Below are 15,486 nucleotides of genomic sequence, written 5' to 3'. Positions count from 1 at the left end.
AAATCAAAAAGGAAATTTTATAATTTTACATAATCACATATTAGTTTGTGGGCAGTGTCACTAGTTGCATAACATAGATTATAGACAAGCCAGAGCCTATACTCAGCCTTTTCCACAGACATGATACACTTAATAATTAATGATGCGAGTGGGAGGGACACAATTTAAGTCTTAACCTGTAGTTTACTCTCATTTGAACAGAGTCCAGACTTCAGAACTGTAACTACTTTATTAGACTTGTCTGTTTCAACACTGCAATTATCTTAAACGTTATTAAATACAGTCAGCTGCCTCTTTGTTTTATCTGCTGCCATCAATAAAAATGTATAACACAATACAGCAGAATCCTCTCTCGAACATTCTCAACTAAACTGAACATTATAATCTTCATGGAGGAGGATTTATTGCAGGGTTGTTGTATTATACTGCATGAGTTTTAGCTCAGTAAATAATGACAACTGAGTAGGTGTTGGGTTATGTTTTACCTCAAGTTCAACTTGGAAGTGGCAACAAAGGTAAAGGATAAAAATCAGGTTTGGTGCAACTATGGCCTTCTGGGACTGCCTAAAAACTTTCAATCCGGGACAGGGCCTTACGTCCTGCATCACAGATACCCTTTTTCCATTACCACTTTTGGCCAAGCCGAGTCAAATCATGCCACGCTGTTTTGTCTTCCCATTACCAATTTAGACGCGCCAAACCATGGTGAGCCACGCCAGAGATGGATCATCTCTGGAGTAGGGCCAAAAGGACACCCGACTGTCTCCAAGCGGATCGCAGTGACAGCTCGGCATCTGCAGTCAACCCCCAACTACCCCCCTTTCCCTGACCTGAAACAAGCGTGTGTGTTGCGAGACAACTCACCTCTGTCTGTGCAGGAGACCAGTGAGAAAGGCGTTTTTCAAAGTCTCTGTGTGTTTAGCTGTCAGTATTTTTGTAGCTTCTAACGGAGTCTCTGTGGTTTGGAGTTAGTTTGTTTCCTGCATCGTCATTTGTATATATATATATGCTTTATTTCACTGTTTCATGTTTGCTTTCAGTCGTATAGAAGTCTGGTTACTGTTGATGAAAAAATGACATTTCTTTATTTTGTTGCTTCACAATAAAAGCTTTTACATAACAAAATAATGGGCGACATTTATTGTGAAGAATCTACAGGAAATTAAATGCATTTATTGCAGGATTAGCCAAACTTTGTTAGCAGCTTTTCTTCAATTAAAATAAGGGTGTGTTTAGAAATACTCACTCTGAGTGTTGGAGTGGCACAACACTCTGGCACAAACTGGACCATTCGTAAACTCAGAGTGTGTTGGAATTGATTATCCAGAGCACAGCACTCTTGGAGTGGCAGAGCGCATTCTGGGTAATCTATCTGGGGGGATGGAGTAGCAGAGTGCCAATCAGAGTGAATGTGTGATTAACTTAAACGTTCTTTAATTCATGTCATGTAATTCATGTTATTTCTTCGAACAACAGGGCTCGTAGAGTGTCAGATTGGATTTACAAACACACCCACAGTCTACTAGTAATACCACAGGGAGGAAGAGTAACAGCAGAAATAGCCACAGTGAGATGCTGATGAAGAGCTGCAGACAACAGGCTCTTACTGCACCTCTGCAAACAGCTCACCTCCAACAGGTAAACTTCTTTGACCTGCCCTGCTGTGTGATGGGAAAACACCTGCGGCAAAATAATGAGGGACTTTGGCCGAGGATCTGCCTGCTGCTTTTAAATGTCATCACTCAAGACAAGCTATCTTCAGTTAAAGCACCTTCAACTGGGTAACCCTGTTGTCATGTAGATGCAAATGCCTGTCACTGGGCTGATGGGCCAAGCCAAACCAAGCCAAGTCAGCACATGAGTGCAAAAAGGGTAAGAGTGTTGTGTTCCTGATGCGTGTTCTTGTCACCTTGCATTGATTTGTCTTGTCGCGTTTTGGATGAGCTAGCAAAACTATAATCTAATACGTTTTTTATTAACCTAAACTTAAACTTAACCCCAAGATTAAACCTACAGGACCCCTCTGCCTAAGTGTAACTTCAAACAGAGATAATTTAAAAATTTTTTTTTTTTTTTTTTTTTTTTGTGATCATCGATTTACAAAGATGTTTGCTCTTTGTACTGCTGGCACGGCTGCAACTGTTACTAACGTTAGACTTCCCGTCCCCTTCCATAAGACTGCTAAGAAATTCTCAGCTTGACCATCTTAACTTTATACTGGAAAATATGTACAGCTAAACAGTGTTAAAATATATTGACATTTAGATGAACTGAATAATGTCCAACAACAATAATCAACTTAGATGGAGGGGTCTCTGTATTTATCATCAATGTAGTATCAGGCATCATGTCCAGTCCAAACAAGCTTACAAGGCAAACTATCAGTTTCCATGTTTATAGGTGTAAGACCAAATATACAAATCACAGAAACACATGAGCAGTGAATATTCTGTATGCCTTCATGCTTGTGTATTATTCAGTCTTCTTTGCTTCATTTTCCAAGCTTTAAAAATAGAATTAGCCCTTACTTTGCCACTCAGTCCAACTTCTTATTTTCATTAAACTGAAAGACGGCAGGAGTTTTGTTCTGCATTCTGACAAAGGGGCACACCTTTATATAAACCTCATACAATGTGGAAGACTCAAGAACATGCACTTAGAGCACAGGCCGAGACAGTCACGGAGCTGGCCATAGCATGCACTGCTCTGTCCTGCAAAACTGTCCATCCAGGTGAAATACAAGTTTTTAAGGAGTCCCATAGCCTACCATGCTTACCTTAGCTTTTCATTCAGCTTTTCAATGCAAGTAATAATTGCTATGAATATTTGAGATGTTTTTTCTTTCTCCTTTCCTGCCAAATATTCCAATTTTGATAGCATGGTTTAAATGGGGGTTTGTCTAGAACCTACAGTACATGTACAGTATGTACTGCTTATGGAAGAATAATACCAGATTCATCCTTTAAGTTCCTTGTTGTTCCTTTTATCTGTAGATTGATCTTTTTTTAACTGTGTCTAGTTTAAGGTTGTAAATTACACCCTTTTTGTATGTATGTTGTTGTTGTTGTTGTTGTCTCTGTTTTGCTATCTAGGTCTCTGTTTGTTCCTTCGTTGTTTGTTTTGTAAAGGTAACAGCAAACCTGTTCCACATTATTGTACATTTTATTGTTCATTTTCCCACTTGTAAGTGTTTGGGACCCCCTCGAAAACAACATGATACATCTCAAGGGGTTTATCCTAAGAAATAAAAGATTTTAACATCCCCACAAAACTAAAATGTGTGCTCAGTCCTATATTTCCTAAAACTACCATGACTTGCTATTAAACCCAGAGTTTTAGCTCTTTAAAAATCTCATTCTGGCTTGACTGTACATCAAACAGGCTCATAATGAAGTTCACAGTGGTGTGTATGAGCTGGTGATGAGAGGCTGAAGTGAATGCACATCTTCTGTGAGAGAAGAACAACAGTGAAGTGCATCATGGGAAACCAACCAATGCAGACACTCACCCTGGGACTGCTGAGAGGACTGGTGGACAGACCGGAGGACGCTCCGCTGATTGACCGCGATCTACACAAACACACACAAAGTCAGATCAATACACATGAAAAAGCTGCAAAACATACCGGCTCACACACTGTACGACACACTGCTCTACACAATGACACACAACATGTACACACATGATCCCAAAACTTCTTTGTGCAGTTGTTTAAAGTGAACTCAGAGCAGATTGGAGGTGATTTGATTTCAGGCAGAGAAAAGTGACTCAAAAGGACAGATGACTGAGAGAAAACTCTTACATTCTGTCGCCTGCAGTTTCCACAAACTCTTTCATTACTTTGTCCTTCAGCAAAATATCTCTTACTCTCCTCTCACTATACTTACTTTAAACCTGTAATTCAGACTTTATGTTTTCATTGTAGAATAGAAAATAACACTTGGTGCTTAATATTGTCAGTGGTCATCTATGGTGTTACCAGTGGTAGTTGTCTGAGCAGTATCTCTAGCTGGCTAGCTCTTACCAGACCTGGGTGCAAATTTTTGAATCCTATGACAACGAGGGAATGACCTGCCCTACGCTCCCTGTGATTGGCTGGTGCCCATTGCCCTTGTTGGTCGGAGTGGTCAGGCTCAGGCAAGAGGAGTGATTGGTTAGGGTAAGAATATCAGGGTAAGCCGATAAGAGGCAGAGTAAGGCTGAGTAAGTTTGCCATTCCTACATTATCCTATGATTCGCAAATTTGCAACCGGGGTGGTTTGCAGAGGAGTAAACTGAAGAGTAGCAAAATTAACCTCTTGACCGACATGTGTAACTGGTCAAAAATATCCTCAGCGGTTAACCAATTAACAGTTGACCATTGACATCTCTTCTGGTGGTGCTAGGTAAAAATTCAGGGGGTCACCAGATGCATTAGGATTCATCCACTGGGGAACATCCATCTAACAGGTTTTCAGAAATTTTAGTCTCGAACAAAATGTTGAACCAACACCAACATTACTCGAGCAACTTGCTAATATAAAGGCGCCCGTAGTGGCTGTCTGTTTTCACAGTTGGTATCCACAGAATGCTAGCTTGTGTCGCTAACACCTTTGGTTAACAGAGTCAGATCTTATTGCGAAAAACTGCCTGTCTGGCCAGACACTATCACACAAGGAGTGACTCCTGATAGCAGGTCACTTAAACATTAACAACATCCTGGGTTTAAGTCAATATCTATAAATAGTTCAGACATATCAGCATTATACCACACACACACACACACACACACACACACACACACACACACACAGTTTTACCAAAAACCATACAGGCCCTCTGATGTCTTTGAAGACTTTGGGATTTAATTGCCCATAGACAATTTGGCTTTGTTGGAAGTGAAAAATGAAAACAGTAAATCATAATTAAATATGCTTGACGACCCCCCCCACACACAAACACACGACACAGGAGGGATGACATCACTGGCATTAAATTAGCTTTTGCAGCTGCGTCGTCGTCATAAAAAAAATGAAATGAAAGTGCTCAGTGATAATGGTGGTAATTTTGTTCCTTCTAATATATATGTTATTGTCGTTATCACTCTTATTGTTTTTTTTCTTCTTATCTTTCTTGTTTCTCACAAAAAGCCATCATGTTGTAAAAGTGTAATTTGTGTTTCTCTGAGCGTCTTCACTGTAAAAAGCCCAGAATGTAACTGAAAAATGAAAATGATCATGTCTCTGCTGCATAACCCAAGTAACAACTGTCTATGTTAAATACAGTTTTACAATTTTCATCTTATAGGGACAGTGGCCATTTAAGGCTTATTGTTCTGGCTGTTTTGATTTTTATTCTTTCTACTCATAGGTCAGATTTTTTGAAGTGAATGGGGTACTTATTCATAGTCAGTATATTACATACAGTACAGTAGGTGTCAGTTGGCATACTCCCAGTTTGGTGAAGCAGGCTGGAATATGATACAGAGGCTAAGCAAAACAAGCAATACACTGCCATGGAGGGGAAGCAACAAAAGGTATTTCAACCACCTAAAAAAGTCCCAACTAAAAAAAACACAACAGTTTAAGTGCATGCTATATTGAGGGTATTTTCATTGTGATTTGATAGCGACTGAGGCAGTGGTAGACCAGCAGCTCCTGTGTTTAACCATATTAAATCTCTATTTTTCTCAGTGGAGTCTGGCTTTGAAGAGTGAGATACACTTAAACTGATATTGATTTTTTTGGGGGGAATTTTTTAGGTGGCTAAAATACATTTTGTTTCTGACCTCTCAACAGCAATACATTGCTTAGCTTCCATGTTAGACTCCAGCCTGCTTCTCCAAACTGGGGGCGTGCCGACTGACATGTACTGTATGTTATATTCTGTCTACGGATAAGTACCCCATGCAACTCCCCTTCAGAAAAACTTAACTATTCCTTTAAGTAAAAAACTTGTGCTAGACATGTTAAATCAGTCAAATCACTTACTGACTGAATCACTTGAATGACAAAATAATCCAGATTTCTTCCTCGTTTAGTCTGTTTAAACTAAATATACTGTGTGTATATTTATACCTGTACCTGAAGTAATTCTGCCGTCCTTCGTTTAGTTCGTTTAATTTTTTTTTTTTTTTAATTTTATATAGTCTATTAATCCCCAAGGGGGAAATTCAATGTTTTCACTCTGTTGTCATATACATATACACACAGAGTGAGGGGGCTGCCCATGGACAGGCGCCCCGAGCAGTTGGGGGTGTTCGGTGCCTTGCTCAAGGGCACAGGGAACAGGCACCTCTCCAGCTACCAGTCCATGCAACATATTTTGGTCCAGGCGGGGACTTGAACCAGTGACCCTCTGGTTCCAAAGCCAAGTCCCTATGGCCTGGGCTACTGCTACTGTGCTACTGCCGCCCCTAAAAGCTGGTATATAACAGCAGCCCTACTTCTGGCGACTGCATTCAGGCTTCATATATCATAAAAGTTGTGTTAATTTGTGGAGAGCATCTTGCAGAATAAAACATTTAAGTATCATGAACTTTTGTTTGCCACAGAGCTTATTTTCTGCAATAATTCAAAATCCAATGGAAAAATCCCATTGGGGTTTTTTGACACTGGAACCAGGGCGATGCTACCTTCCAGGTTCCAGCCTTTAACATGCAAACATTACTCAAACAGGGGGAAATAGTGCATCTGTAGGGGACTATTTTCAGCTGTGGATCAATCCACATTTGGTACTTTAGTGAGTATTTGTGGCTGCAGAAGGTGTGTGTGAAGTTGAAATAACCACCAGTGTGTGTTTATGCGAATGAAGGAAAATGTCCCCCAGTGTAACGGTGTGGCTCACTGATGTGTTTTTGACAGTGTTTGGACAATGGAGCGCTATGGCTCAGAGGAAGAAGATATACGGGGCTTTGATACACACAATACTTGGAAGTAGATAATTTACTGTTGTTTTGGGTCTTTTCATGGTATTTGTTGACAACAAGAAAAGTGTCAAATAACACCATGCAAAACGCTTAACATTTTAAAATCACCTTTTTCTCCAATAACAAACCAGCTGATCAGAGCCTCGTCAGATCTGTGTACTGATCTGCCTGTTTGTTACAGGTCTTGTGTTAGTGCTAATCACAACCACACATTCTGCATCTACTGTGTTAACTAATATCGAGGCAGTGCTGAGGAAGTGTCAAATGGCTGCCAGCACACAACGATGCTCCATTAATGACGAAGAGGAGACTCTCCACACTGTCAGACACTTGAGAGAAGAGCTTCTATTAACAAGCAACTCATTAACTGTGACACCCATCCAGTCCACAATCAGGGAGCCGGTGCCGGCTAGTCTTTGAAATCTGAAAATTAATTCACGGTTCATCGCTGGTGATGTGCGTTAAAGTGGGAGCGTCAGCAACAAGCTTCATTTTATGGATCTCCCCAATTAGATGATGAGTGAGATAAAGGACTATTCAGTGGGAGTGAAAGCCTTTTTCCATCTCCTGTTTGTGCTCCATCTGCATTCCTGGCAATTAATTTATGCTAATCTGCATCCAGGCCGTGAATCCATCGACACAAGGTCAGCCACACAGGGAGGCTGCTGGAGATGGCACCAGTGGTGGAAATTACCCCTCCCCATGCTTCACTGAAATAAAAGACTGGCACAAACAAATATAAAACCCACACACACATACACACACTGACAATGAGGAGTGAAGATGGGTGGAAGGGAGGAGGGGGAGTGAGAGAAGAAAACAGAAAAGTTGACCTAAAAATTCTCTTCACCCCCGAGGGCTGAGGGAGGAACGTCAGAGGAAAGTGTGCTATTTTTCTGATTTCACAGAGAGGAAAATATTCTGCTCTTCTCTTACAGCAAGTACACTGATACAGTCATAGTTTGGGTATCATTGTTGCTGTTTTACAATATTAAATTCACCTTCACTGTGCTTATTGGTAATATGCTGTTTGGATCCAATCTAATGCTGATACTCATTCATGGGCAACAAAGGCTTTGTTTTCATCGCCTGGTAAAAGTGACCACACTACTAAATTTTCTTCCTTAGAAGTGGCAAAAATCAGATATTTGTTTAAGGTCCAGTGTGTGGGATTTAGGAGTGTCTATCGGCAGAAATGGTGTACATGGTTAATAGCTGCATATTCATTAGTGTACCTGAAAATAAGAATTATTCAGTATATTTACATGACATTAGAGAAAATCAGTTTCTTGTGTTTGTCTGACTAGAACTAAATTGAATATAAGATCTCTTTTTTGTCTGGCCAATTTCTGCTAGACATAACTCAATGCAACATCAATATGGGGTGTTACGAGAAACAAATCAGAATTTAGTAATGTCCAAATATCTGATAAGAGACAAAGACAAGGCTATTGTGAGCAGCAAAATGTTCCTCTGGGTCTGACATACAGCATAGTTTAAGCTTGTCGTGGCTAATGTCTTGGCAATCAATTGACTATTTGCACATCAAGCAGACACAGTAACATCATTACCCCATAGGTGTTTGTGTCCACCTGATGAATGCAAGTTCAAATATTGACTCTCCTTTTAGCTCTGGTTTGGTCTCCACTAGCTCTCTAACTGTATCTGTGTGCTGTTTGCTGCTGAGCAGGGAGTGGGTTATCAGAGCTTGTTTGAGGAAATCATCTGCCTGCTGTTGGAGACTGAACCAGGCAGCAAATGTGCTATAAAAAGAGGCTGAAAAACCAACCGTTGGTTGAAAACCAACGTAAATAAGGCACCATTCACCGTACCATTATACCGCTACGAAAGATGTGTCCGTTTATAACGCCGCCAGACGGCATCAGTTTGAAATGCCACCACGAACAACGTGATATAAGGAGCTGGAAAGTCCCATGGGGCAGGCAGGAAGAGAGGTGGATGGATCCAACATATCCCAGACTTGCACCGCTGTTTGCTTCCTGTGTGAATGCTGAGCCAAACCATGATGGGTTTTTTTCTAAACCTAACCAAATGTTTTTGTTGCACAAAGAAATAAATGTAAATACAAGGTGAAAATTATTTCAAGATGTTCTTGAAACTTTTTTTGTATAACATTAAAATAATTTTACAACACTGCCAGATTTTCCATGCTTTTCTGGAGATTTCTGAGATACTTTGCAGTGACCGAATGCATTCGTATTTGTAACATGATCTTATCTGTGATGTTAATATTTTTTAAGAGAATTTTGTTACTTCTATTTTTCTCATTTAGGTTTCATTTTTGTTAGAAAGCTAAAAATGTTGGAGACAGATTTCTACAATGATGTTACAATATGTTAACAGGTTACTTCTAAAAGAAAATGTTTAGCAAAAATAACATGCTACATTTAAAAGTGAAAGACATTGACATGTAAAGGACTGGAGCCACTGAATGCTAAAAAAAAGAAAACTTATCTTATGGGTGGTAAAAAGGAAGGAATAAAATGGATCTCACACGACATACGAATACAAACACAAACGGAGCCGACCAATACCTTTCTTCCTTGCTGCAGTTAGCGTTTGTGATATCCAAGCTTTTACTGAAAACAGATTTGCTAAAAAGGGGCAGACAGAAAACCAAGAGACAGACAGAAAGGTAGTCACATAAGGGGAATTCTAATGTTGAGCATGCATAAAAAAACAAACAAACAAACAAACAAAAAAAACAGAACTTGTAACAAATTTAGCACTATAAAATGAAGAAAAAAATATGAAACAAAGAGCAAAACAAAAACTCATCACATGCACTAATTCAGAAATCAGAAGAGAAAATCAGGAGGAGTAGCACATTCGTGGGTCATGCTCGAGTCGGTGGGACATTCAACACCCCTCCTCACTGTAAATTTCCTGGAACTTGTTCACACAGCTGTGTGTTCAAATTTATTATCTATATCTATACTGAATCATCTATGAGAGAGGAGAGATCAGACATAATAACCACCAGGAGCTAAATAAGCTTTAATCTGCCATTACACCTGCTGATATACAGGCGCCTTGTCAGAAACATTAAACTAAATGTGAAGGTCTAATAACCAGGTGGCTGAGAAAGTTCAGATGAAGTCTTCGCTCTTGGTCCAATGTGTGTTCTAGCAACGGCTATGTTGCTGTATAACATATTAAAACACAATGTCATAATGTCAACGAGTAAAACTGATCCAAGGCAACAGTAAAAGAGACCCTTCTCCCCTCTTTAGCTGTACCAAAGTTCCAGTAGATGTGAGGAGCCACAGTTTCAAGTACAGGCCTGGTCACACCAGCCTGTAAAATAGCAACATTTTGTGGCAAAATCAATTTATTTCAACGGAATCGCCACAATTAGTGAATTTATTCTCAGCAAGTAAGGTAATTCCAGGACATTGTCACTCTCAACTCAAATCCCGATGCTTGGTCAGTGGCCCTCAGCATCAGATACCGGCATGCAGACGCACCCTTTAGCATCTGTATGTGATTGCCCACATTGTTATAATATGCCCTGAGCAACTGACATAATATTAAGAGGGAGAAAATCTGTAGGGCAGGAGGGAGTGAAGGATGAATGGGTCAAACAAACAGAAGACTTTCACCCAGGAGACCGCTGTTAGTGTCCTGTGTGAGACCAAGTCAGTGTTGAGTTGTTTTAATTCACTTTTGTAATGTCATGTCACATACATTACATTAATTTAGTTAAGCCTCATTTCCACCAAGCAGTGTGGTTTGGTTCAGTAAACATTAGAACGTTTTTTTGTTCTTTTTCTTTTTTTTTTTCAATTGTGAAAAGTTGTGAATGGTACTCATTGAACGGTCCCTATTTTTGGTCTCCCGTCTGTTGGGGTACTGAGCACACAGATCTGGTGCTAAAAGATGGGGCTAGAAACACTGCAGTCTGTTGATAAATGAAAAGAGAACCTTCACTCTTGCTCAGGGCTGAGTTGTGGCTGGTTTTGAAGCTTATGGAACCACTGTTCATACCGTGGGACATGCGGACAAGTGATTCAAAAATGTTTATGAATTTCACCCACATTATCCAATCTACACTTCAAAAAAATGCGTTGGAGCGTCGTTCTGGTGTGCTCTGGCTGCACTGCACACCTGCTCTTGCCTGACAAGGTCTCAATGCACAATCCCGCTATTTTTAAATATCCAATAAGGAGAGACTGTCATGCCAGCCTGTTCTTTTTGTTCTGAAAATGTTGTCATGCAACCTCATTCTGTGGATGGCAAATGGGATGCAAATGTTCTTCTGTATCACCGGTGAAGAGGAAATACAGCGAAAGTTGGACAGAGCAATAGGTGACAATAACCCTACCTACATTTAAGAGTACTTTTTGGGTTGAAAAACTAAATGGATCTATGGTCTAGGCACATACTTTTCATTCTAAAGGTAATATACCAAGAGCTTTTGGTGGAAATGGGGCATAACAAGCATACTTGTTTTGACCCAAACCATCTTTTTTTTTTTTTTTTTAAACCTAACCAAGTACTTTTGTTGCCCAAACCTAAAAACAAAGCAAACCTATGTTAGTTTATTCAGAAAAGAGAATGCACATTTCCGGTAAAAACTGACGTTTTTTTTTAAGACAGTATGCATGTAATGTGGAAACTGACACAGCATCCCTCAGCATCCAAAACTGACACTAGAGGGGTACCTAGAGCGTCACAGTTTGACGGGCAGGGGCACTAACCAAGCTTCAGTATTTCACAAGTTGGGAGAGAGAATGTGTTGGAAATTCACCAATATTTTTTAGTCAAGTTAAGAATTGTTGGATTTTGACACACAAATTTGTGCTGTTGATGGGGAGCAAGTCGTCTTGACTGTGCTGACTTTTGAGAACCAGAGGCTTATTAGCCATGTTGCACCATCCAGTTTGAGTGCACTGCCTCTGTCAGAGTATAAAGTGTTTCACAACAGAGACATGCTCAACACACAGCTAGATGAAAAGAGTCAGAGGTACAAATACTGTGAGAATGTATCGTCTTGTAGGCTAATGACAATGCCAACTGATAATTGGCAACCTTGCAAGTCTTTTGCCCATTCAATAACTCTTCATTAAATGAAATTACGTTTAATCCTGAGAACAACATTTCAGGGGGAGCTAACAGTCCAGTACATAGAAAATAGAAAGACATTCGGAGAGCTATTGTAACTGACTTGCACTAGAATGTTCCCAGCTGGCTAGTGTGTTAGCCATTTGCTCTCCAGCCACAGCTGTTCACAAACTAGTCCTGCAAGTAGTCCCTAAACTTAAATTTCTCTGTGCCACTTTTTCATGTGGCAGATGAGTCCTAAAACCCAGAAATTGTTTAGCATTTCAGCACTCATGGTTCCCTTGTCTCAAAGTCAATGTAATGGGTTTTTTGAATGGGGTTTTGGTTAGATGCCTGAAAAAGGTCTGTGGTTAACACAGATAAACGTCATCCGTGGTGCACTCTATGCTGTGTTCACATGGAATCAAGCAGATGGTGACAGCAGACAGACAACACCTTCTGGATGGCACGCGAAAAACAGTCTGGCATAATTGCAGAACAGTAAAACTAAACATGCATGACAAGTGTTGCAATGGTGATGTTGTATTGTTTACAAAGAATGAAATTAAGTATATTAATTGAAATCATTTTTGCATCTATTATTTTATGTTATTATTCTAGATGTCCAAACTTTCCAGATTGCCCATGTTTTCTCCTTGTGTGAGTGAGCTTTCTGGCATGTGGTTGTAAATTCAGTTGAAGAAGATGGCAAAAAGTTAAAATATTCTAACTTTGAATAGTAATGCCATTTACCATTACCATTATTCTCCATAAGCCTCACCTAATTTTACTGTCCTGCTCTCGCCCACTAAAATAATATCAGGTTTGCCGTCTATGCCGGATTCCATGTGAATGCAGCATAATTCCTTTTTTAAGGTTTTCTAATATTAACATCCTCAGTGTTCTACAACAAATTGTGCTTCTACTGTTACCCTAGGGCTGTGCTGGATGGCTCTAAATACTACAATACCCAATACCCTAAGCCACCATTAATTGAAAAGAAGCCAGTCACAATCAGAGCTGAAACTAATTAACAATGTTTGTTGTTGCAATTTGGGACAAAAGTCTTGGCCATAGCTGTCAAATTCATCCATCAAACTTAGTAAAGATTTGAAAGTGAACCGTTTAATGTTTTTCCACAGTCTATGGTGCAGTTTCTTATTCAGTTTTAGCTTTGTCCAACTTTAACCTGACCAGTCTAATTAGCCAGAACAAGTGATAACACCCGTGTGGGTGCTCAGGGCCATTACAGGATGTTTGTCTCCTACACATCTGGTGTGTCTGCTTCCCCAGTATGAAATCAGCCAACATTTTAACTTAATGTTGCTTTAGTTAAAAAGAAAACACTTCCAACAGCAATACAGCTGAAAATTTGACATAGTGAGGTTCCATTGTATTAGCGTTAATCAGCATAACTTCAGGGTTTTAGTCAGCAGCCTTTATCTTAATTCTAACTCTTGAGCGGGATGTTCAGTCTGCATGTGTTGATTATTATCTCTAGAACTGGATATCTCTATTAAAACTGGTGGAAATGACTATCTATGATCACACAAACTGTTCCTGCTGTCTGAGCCTCAGGTCCAGATTTAATTCTAACTTTCAAGTGGATTTGAATTCCACTCACTCTGCTTGTAAGTGACCCTCAAATGAATTTATGTGAAATGACTTGGTCTCACTTTGAAGGGTTTAAATGATGAAGATTATGAAGGATGTCAGAGCAGATTTATTGCTCTGCTTTTAGACGGCTGACCTTTAAATGACATTTAAGTGAATAAAATTCAAAAACAAATTGTTCAATGCTTTAGTGGTGAGGTCTTAATGGGTCAATTAGTTTAAATTTCAGGATAAATGTGGACATTAAATGGAAAAAACAAAGATAAAAAAACCTCTGAAAAAAAATCTCCTCTCATCGGTAAGTTCTACTTCAAACTGAGTTTCTTCTGTCAGAATTTTGCAGAACGTGGGATCAAAGCAGCTCCTGGAGAAGGTGGAAGGTAAAAATCTTTGTTCTTTTTTCTTTTTGGAAAGATTTGCGGATGGTTTTCATAAATACTGCAGTGCTCTGCCCCTCTCAGAGGGACTAATGATGGTCAAGTGAATGCAGACTGAAGGCAAAGTACTCTGTGTTGAAGCTGTTACCACTGACCTTGACTAAACTTTTATTCATTTTGATGTAGCATGATGTCATCCTTTTATCATTTATTTATCATGTACTGTATTACCTTACATCAGTCCCCTTTACTTTACCATTTAATTCTCTTTTTTCCCCCATTGTATTGTTCCCTTACATTCCTTCTGTTGCTTCTGTGTTTTTTACTGTCTGTAAAAGTACTTTTTGAAAGTTTAAATGTTGATTTTGAGGTCCAGAGAGGGATGAATGACTGAACAAATACCTCATGCTGTTAATCAGAAAAAAATGGATTAAAAAAAAAAAAAATAAGGCTTCAAGGTTTTGAAAATGGTTTTATACTTCCCACACACTAATATTTATAGTTAGGGCTGGGTACCAATACCAGTACCCTTAAAGTGATACCTTTACCAATAAAGTACTTCATACAATACCGATAATGTGAATGAAGTGGCGTGTAGTATAGCCATACATTTAAATGTTTTGGCAGCATTGCAGCACACTGAACTGCTAACTCTGTCAAATACACTACGCTCAACTTCACCGCACCAGAGACTGTAGCTGCTGCTGCAGCAGTGTGAAGTCCATGACAGACACAGATGTGAGAGTCTGCCCGGCCACACACGGTGGATGCATCCCAGGCATCAATTCTTCTCTCATTTGCACCTTTTCTTTGCATCTTAGTCCCTCCCACCGGGTATGCATGGAGAGACGCAAGGGAACCATGCAAGGAAAAATATGTTTTTTAGAGAAATGAGACATCATTTCCTCAGAAGCGCCTGATAACAGCTGGATCAGCTGTCAGTCGGCTTTAACAGCTGTAGAGACTCTTTATGGAGTTTGTGTCTGCATGCCTGTACCCTGTGCTAATACTAATAAATGCACAAAGCTCTCACTGCCAGGGCAACAGAAGGCTATCCTCTCTGTTTAACAAACACCTGCACATGAATAACCTGCATTCTTACACTCCAGTGTGGCCTGCTCAGAGGTGCAGAATGCAGTTATCTTATTCAGTAATTATTTGCATCTGTATTTATTGATATTCTGATGTGAATTCATTACTTAATATCCCAGAATATGATTATGGTGTCTTTTGAACCCTGGAAATTACTTATTAGGCTAAATCTTTCAGGGTAAATTGAAATTATGCAACTCATCAACCTGGCACTCAGGAATGATCAGCCTCACGTGTGACTCAATGGAAATGATGATAACTGAATAAAAAGTGCTTTCCTGCAAACAGATGCTCTCTATCCGACTTTAATTGTATTCATAATAAAATGGGGTAAATAACAGGTCATGAAAAGAAAAATCTTTCTAACAAAGAAAGTTGCCTGTGGTCTTTTTGTTGTCCAGACCTACAATTACACAACTGGTTTTTAATAGA

At 39.6% G+C, this 15,486-nt stretch overlaps 1 pseudogene; it reads right to left on the bottom strand.

Annotated features, from left to right (window-relative positions):
- Window positions 1-15,486, bottom strand: part of LOC126407048 (serine/threonine-protein kinase BRSK2-like) — a 221,543-nt pseudogene that overhangs the window by 30,331 nt on the left and 175,726 nt on the right.

Source organism: Epinephelus moara, chromosome 1 (assembly GCF_006386435.1).
Source record: "Epinephelus moara isolate mb chromosome 1, YSFRI_EMoa_1.0, whole genome shotgun sequence".
NCBI classification, from domain to species: domain Eukaryota; kingdom Metazoa; phylum Chordata; class Actinopteri; order Perciformes; family Serranidae; genus Epinephelus; species Epinephelus moara.
The sequence above is the reverse complement of the archived record's forward strand: the minus strand, read 5'-3'. Positions and strand labels throughout refer to the sequence as shown.